The sequence below is a fragment of the Durio zibethinus genome, chromosome 12, assembly GCF_047325235.1.
Source record: "Durio zibethinus cultivar Kanyao isolate XHJ-2024 chromosome 12, ASM4732523v1, whole genome shotgun sequence".
In the NCBI taxonomy this organism is placed as follows: domain Eukaryota; kingdom Viridiplantae; phylum Streptophyta; class Magnoliopsida; order Malvales; family Malvaceae; genus Durio; species Durio zibethinus.
The window spans coordinates 14,762,499-14,770,212 of record NC_143173.1 but is presented as its reverse complement, the minus strand read 5'-3'; the positions used below and the strand labels follow the sequence as shown (position 1 = coordinate 14,770,212).

General features: G+C 25.6%; 1 pseudogene; it reads left to right on the top strand.

The window, feature by feature from the left end:
• Window positions 1-5,558: 5,558 nt before the first annotated feature.
• LOC111297629 (uncharacterized) lies at window positions 5,559-7,156 on the top strand (annotated as a pseudogene).
• The last annotated feature ends 558 nt before the right edge of the window (window positions 7,157-7,714 follow it).

Below are 7,714 nucleotides of genomic sequence, written 5' to 3'. Positions count from 1 at the left end.
TCTTCAAAATCTTAAGGACATGTGTGAAAATTTTACTTGAAGTAATTTGTTCTCGAATGTCGCCTAGATGATGGGTGTTTAAGAAACTTTATTTCATTAAGTTTTTCATACATGTCCTTAATTCGTCTTAACAATGAAATTAAAACTTTAATAAAAAGAATATTAGTAAATTGGGATATTAAATATGAACAGTCGTCACCTAAGCTCTGCCTAAATATTGGAGAGTTAAAGTGGTCTCATTATATTTAAGAATCAAATTTTTTTAAATTATATTTTATCATCTGGCATAATATTCATGAGCGTGCATGCATCATTATATTATTGTTGACACTCATTTTGTATTTCTTTGTCTTTAATTTTTATTTGCTATTTGATAATACTATCATTTACTTTTTCGTATAAGATGTTTTTTTTATTTACTTACTTTTAAAAATTGTGATATTATAAAATAAAACAAAAATAATGTTCCAAAGGAAATAATTCTCGGTACTTTATCTAGATGTTGAAAAGTCATCAATAATCATTTCTTGCCATGAGTGTTATTTTTATTTTAAGAGATATTGTATTAAATCTCAAGTGAAAAAAGTCATATTAAGTTTTGCCTTAATGTTGAAGAATTTTAAGATAATTCTTTAACTTAAAATTTTTTTAAATATTTCTAAATAAAGAATTTTAGCAAAAAATATTTTTTCTAATGAAGAAAATTAGGATTAAATTTCAAGTCAAAACTATTTTATTCAACACCAAAAATAATGCATGATTAAATGGTACCAATTTATGAGTATTATGAGGGTGTTAATCCTTTCCCACACGTAACTGACTCACAGATTCAACCTGATTTTCATAAACCAAAATATCTTTTTAATAAATTTTAAATCCACTTTTATAGTTTTATTAAAAAAATATTTTTTATCGACAATCACACCCTAATAAAAATTAGTGTTGATTTTTTTTTATTTTTTTTAATTTTAAAATACTTTACATATGACGATCTCAAAATCATTACAACAAAAAGTAATGTTGACCCAATTCCATGCCAACAAGTAAAGTGTACAAATAAATAAAAATTGGATTAACATATGTTTTCCATTAAAGAGATTGAATCGTTAAAGAAATTTGGATTATGGAAGTTGGTTTGCTTTTCCATGAAAGAGATTGGAACATTAGTAACATGGTGCGTTGCACGCCTTCAACGAAAATGGGGGACAACTTGGTAAAGATTTTGCTTTTATTTTAAAAGACAAAGTAGTAATATTTTTTTTAAAAAAAAAGAAAACTTTAAATTAATATACTTATGTACAGGTTGAAAACTCATAATTCACCATTAAAATAACTTAAAATCAATCAAATTAATCAATATTACACGGTATTAAAATTGGTGTGAAAATCTTTCATTAATGTATCGGGTTTCATTAAAATTAAAATTAGTGCATTGCTAATTAGTACCGAATCGAAATTAAAAACATTCGATTAAGCTGATCAGAGTTTGAAAAACTATACTACCATGGATAAATATTGGAGGGGAAGCCATCTAACAATTTCCCCCATTTTGAATCCCCTTTTTAACGCTTTTTCCTGATCTAACCATGCTATAAAATAATATTTATGTAATGTTACAGGTGAAATGTTTATGTTGGATGAAAATTAATTCATTATTTTGTTTTAACTATTCATTAACTGTGTTAATTTAAGTTTTATATTTATTAATGATGAATTCAAAGCTTATTCAATTAATTTATACGGTTACAAAATAATATTTAATAAATTTAAATTTTGAATTTGAATTTGAATTTTTGTAATTTTTTTTATCTTTAGGTTATGATATGTTTTTTAAGCAAAAATATTTTATTTAAATATTAAATTACTCATGATCAAAATTAGGTATTAATCTGAATATTAAATTATGGAACAGGATCTATTTACACAAAAAAAATTTTACACAATTTTTTAAAGTATTTGTTTTAATATATTCAAGAAATAAAAAATAATTTAATCTCATTTATTATATTTATTAAAATCAATAATTAAAAAAATATTAAACTTTTTTCTCCCCTTTAATTATTATCAAAAAGTATTTTTTATATTTAATTAAAACATGAAAAAAAAAAAAAAAAGTTTGCTGTATGGTTGTAGGGCTTTTGGTGCTTTTGAGATCACCTCACTCCCCACTAGGCTCTTGGATATTTGTTGTGAAAAGATAAAAGATAACAGGCCAGTTTTGCAAGACAGGAGGGCGAAGGCATTTTGATTTGATCTGATTTGATTTGATCGATGGAATCAGCAAAACAATGCAGAAAGTTCGGTGAGAAGTGACCAACAGTTCGGAACATGCATCTTGCTCTGATCAATACCAATTTGTCTTTAGTGCTGCAAAATGCACCGTACCTTTTTCTCTTCATATTTTAAATTTCTTTTAAAGTTTTTTAAAATAAAATTACTTAATTTTTTAAAAATAAATTTATAAAAAATCGTTTTCGAAAATTGATTTTTGAAAGTTTTTAAAAACTTTTCTTAATTCATTTTTTTAATTTTTAAAGACTTTCAAAAGTTTATTTTCTGAAAATCATTAAGATTTTTTAAAAATTTATTGTTGATATTTTTAAATCACATCAAAATATTTCAATATAAAATTTTATGAAATTAAATAAAAAACAAATAATTTACCTTTAATTATTTTTTTATTTTAAAATAGATGAAAATTTTGAGTACATTTTTACCTTTTAAAATTTTAAATTATTTTTTTTATTTTTTTCATTTAATTTTATGTTTAGTTTTTTAAATTTTCATATTAAAATGTTTTAGTATATTTAAAAATTTTTAAAAATAGATTTTCAAAAACTTTTAAAGATTTCGATGATGAATTTTCCAAAGTTTTTAAAATTTTTTAAAAATTTATTTTTAAAAACTTGTTAGAAAAAGAATAATTAAAAAAATTTTATTTATAAAAAATTAAAAAAAATTAAGATGTAAAGAAACAATGGTATGATGCAAGTAGTCCCTTTTTATTTTTTTTGTGCATTGTTTTTGGTAATCGGATACGAAAGTGTGTTTGATACGTTTTTTTATATATGCAAAAGCAAAAAAACTGGAAATACAGATTTGAAAAGTTTTGTAACTTGTTAAAAGTGATAAAATTTTTTTTTGATGTTTTCCATATTTTGGAGCATACGGATGAACAAATTCGTGTATGAACAGTATCAATTTTTTAATATTTCTTGTTGGCTGTAATATACCAACTAAACAGCACATAAGTTTGAAAGGTACTATGCAATTGAATTAAAATGGAGAGAGTAAAAACATTGGATATGAGTTTGAATTTTTAAATTTTGTTTGGTTTTGAATTAATTAATAATTATTTATTAAATTAACTTATTATTTTTGCAATGCAAAAATTATTTTTATTTTATTTAAATATAAATATAAATATAAATTAATATTATTTAATTATTTATATGTTTAAAATAATGTAAAATATAAATAATTTAATAAGATATTAAATCACAATAAAATTAAAATTTTTAATTAAAAAATAAACAAAATTTAAAATATAAGATAAAAAATATTGGAGGAGAAAAAATTCAAAATATATTGTAAATAATATTATTAAGTACAGCAACTAAATATTAAAATAGAAACTAAAAATTTTGTCACTTGAAATTAATTTTGTTCAATTTAAATCATTTTCAAATTTTTTTGGGTTATTTTTATACACCTGTAAATTTATATAATTCAAAACATAATGATATTTCAAAAATCACAAATTATTTTTTATATCAATTATTTTTTTACCAAATAACCTCATAGACTTTAGGTATGATATTATTTATCTGATAAGATAAAATTACATTTCATATTTTTAAAATTTAAAAGATATATCTAAATTATTAAAAAATTAATTTAAAAAATATTATTGCCTTGATTATTGTAAAATAAAGATAAGTTGTGCATATTTATCATGAAATTTTGATGAATATTCTAAAATTAAATTATTTAATTTCTATGCTTGTTTGATCATTCTTAAGGTCATTTTTTGTTTCTAATATAATAATCACTATCTTATGTTCATCTAATTTTCTTTTATTTTCACAACTCAGTAATAGCTTATGTATACTCTTAAGAGCTCATGTATAAACTTTGATTTAGATTAATAAAAAAATCATCTTTAATTAAATCTCTTATTATGCGACTATAATTCAACACAATTTATATTGGTTTTATTTGATTGGTTTTATCTATTACTAATTTTACTGTGAATATACACTATGATAAAAAAATTTGACTGTATTTATAATTTTTACTTGTAAGACAACCTTTAATATATATCTAAAGGTTTATTTGATAGATGAAGATGATTTTTTTTTTAGTTGAAAGAAAAAGTTTGAATAATTAAAAAATTTTCAAATAAATATATCTTAAAAAATACTTGGATAATAAGAATTAATTTTATTTATTTAAATAAAATCTTACAAAAATAATAAAATTATCTATTTAATTATTTTAAATTTAAATTGATTTTTCATTTAAATTTAAAATTTTGAATAATTCAATAATTTTTTAAATATATTTTTTATAAATAGTCTAAAATTAGGAAATAATTTGTGTCATTATAAAGAGAAATTTTAAAAAAATTTTTACATGTCAGAAAAAAAAAAACTGTTTACATAAACGTTCATATCAACAAATCTTATATGATAAATATGTAAATTTTCTTACATGTCGAAATAAAAAAGGTTGCGTATATAAATGTTTACATCAACAAATTTTATATGATAAATATGTATGTTGTAATATATATGTGTGTGTGCGCACGCGTGTGTGGTATGTTTTAAAGGATCTTTGTTAAAATTTTGTTAATTGATTATTGAAAGAATTTTAAAAGTAATAGATTGGGTTCTTGTACATTTGAAGCACTTGAGTTTTGTATTAAATAGATTTATTTTTAATTTTTTATTAATTAAGTTTTAAATTTTTTACTTATATTTTGCATAAATTTATTTGAATCGAAATGATTACTATTATTTAAATAATTATATGACAATGATCATAATTATTTATAACATTATATATTATACAGCAAGTGGTGATATGTAGCCTCAGATAATTTTTAAATTCCGAATAAATTAAACAACAATCTTTTCAAAGTTTCAAGAGAGATAGATTATTGGTCTGAGTCAGAGACAGTCGGTTTTTATGGGCTAAAAATATTGGAACAGTTGCTCCCCTACGTGGGACACCTCGAGAAAGGAGACAATATAATTGGCTATTAAAACATTTAACTTATTTTTAAATTTTAGTGTTCTTCTTGTTGACAAGCACCAGCTATTTTTTTTACTTGTAAATTCATTCCTGAAGGATGGATATAAAAAATCTTATTGTATTGCTCTAATTAACATGTAAATTCTACATTTATCATTGCACCTAGATTTCGTGTTTGTGTTTACCGTGAGGAAGGATGCTGCTCAACTTCAAGTGAAACCATACTCTTGATTCCTCCATCTTCTCTTTTGCCCTTTAATTTTGCTATATAAAGTCCTGACCTGTCATTGTCATTTGGCTTTTCTGATATGGATGAAAATTTGAGGAGGGCTGCTCGAGAAGGAAATGTTGATGAATTATACGCATCAATCCAAAGAAATTCTAATGTTTTGAGGCGTATTGATGGGAGAGACTTTGTTGACACTCCATTACACCTAGCAGCAGCAGAAGGGTGCATTGATTTTGCTATGGAAATAATGACTTTAAAGCCTACATTTGCTAGGAAGCTAAACCAACAAGGCTTTAGACCCATTCATCTTGCAGTGGAAAGGGGACATAAAAGAGCTGGTGCTACTTCTCTGGGAAAAGGATAAAGATCTTGTTCGTGTCAAAGGGAAGAAGGGTGAGACTCCACTGCACTACGCAATAACCACAGAAGAAAACCTTGATCTCATAGCCAGATTTTTGAAGGTTTGTCCCGAATGCATCCGAGATGTGACAACTACAAACGAGACTGCTTTGCACATTGCAACAAGAAAGAATAAATTAGATGTACTCAAACTCCTATGCGGGATGCTTAGGAGGTCTGACTTTTGTGAGGATGTGGTGAATCAGAAAGACATAAATGGCGACACTGCCTTACACATAGCTGGACGTAATAATCAACATGAGGTTCTGCTTATATGCTCTATTTAATTTTACTTTTAGCAAAAAGAAAAAGATTCTTTTCAGATTGTATAATTTCATCTTAATCAAACAGATGCTCAAACTACTATTGAAATGCAAGGCTGACAAGCATGCGACCAATCAGGATGGATCAACGGCACTGAATGTCGCACAACAACTTAATAACAAAGAAAGCATTAGAATTCTGCGTGGTTGCTGTATTCCAAGAGTTTCAACTTTTAATTATAAATGGCAGAAACAAATTTTCAAGAGTGTGACGAAGGCATCGGCTGCAATTTTTCAAGATATGGACAATATATCAATTGAGGACCGCAATGCCTTACTAGTAATTCTAGGACTGCTTTTAACAGCAACCTACCAAGCCAGTCTTAGCCCACCTGGTAGTGTTTGGCAGGGAGAGAGTTCCTCAAACTCCACTGCCGATGATATAGATGATGAACAAGTAGGGAAATCAGTCATGGATGAAATTACCTTTCTTTATTTCTACATTCCAACCTCTGCTGTTTTCGTAGTAACGTTTTTCCTAACATTGGGTCTCCTTAAACCTTTTCCTCGTGGTTTTAGGACTGCTCTTCAGGTACTCCTTGCATTTCTTGCTATATGCTTTTATCAATCAATCTTTTTCCTAGCGCCAACAGATTTAGCAACTATAGTTATTAATATATTTTCAGTTATGGTTTTCGTTTTGATGATGTTCATGTGTTTTGCTTATCGGGTGTCAAGAGTTAGTGTTTTAATTCCAGGATGTTGGTTATTCCCTACGGGTGCTCTGCTTAATGGTTTTATAGGAAATGAAATAGTAGGATGTTGGTTATTCCTTTTTCTATATGATGAATTCTGGAAAGGAACAGCTTTAGTTGTAGGGTATTGTTTACTCATTGGTTTGGGCAGACAAGACTTCATCATACATCCTTTTTTTATGCTAGGAGGCTGGTTATTCCTTAGTCTATGTCGATTCTGCATAAAGCTGTGCAATGAAAATTGTAATGCCTGAACAGTCAAACAATGTACCATGTCCATGTCCCCTACACATGGATATTGGATGCACATTTAGTGTTGAAGGATGGTCACTGCAATTTCTTTTGGTTCAACGACAACTAGGGCTCCAATCTATCATCTCTTACTCGTTTACCGGTTGAGAGCAGCCCAAGAGGCCAATGGAAATTGTTTATTATTTCCTAAGTTTTTCTATTTGTAGTATGTCAATGTATCACTGTTTTTTTTTTTTTTTTGTTATCTTTGTATATGAGTTTATGTTCGTGGATGCATGTATGTATAAAATAGTATTATAAAATTAGCTGTTGATTTTTCTCAAAAAAGAGTTTTATTTATTTTGTATCAAAAATTAAATCTTAATCAGTATAATTTAAAATCTAAAACTTTATCAACTAACCACACAAATGTTAAAAAAAATATATTAAAATCAACACTACTAGGTTGAGAGAGATTAAATTTTCAACTGAATTACAAAAGTGACCTAACTAATTAAAACCAAGCGTGGTTTAAGAAGGAGAAGAAAAAAAAATTAAAAACTAAAGGGTAAATGTAAGCA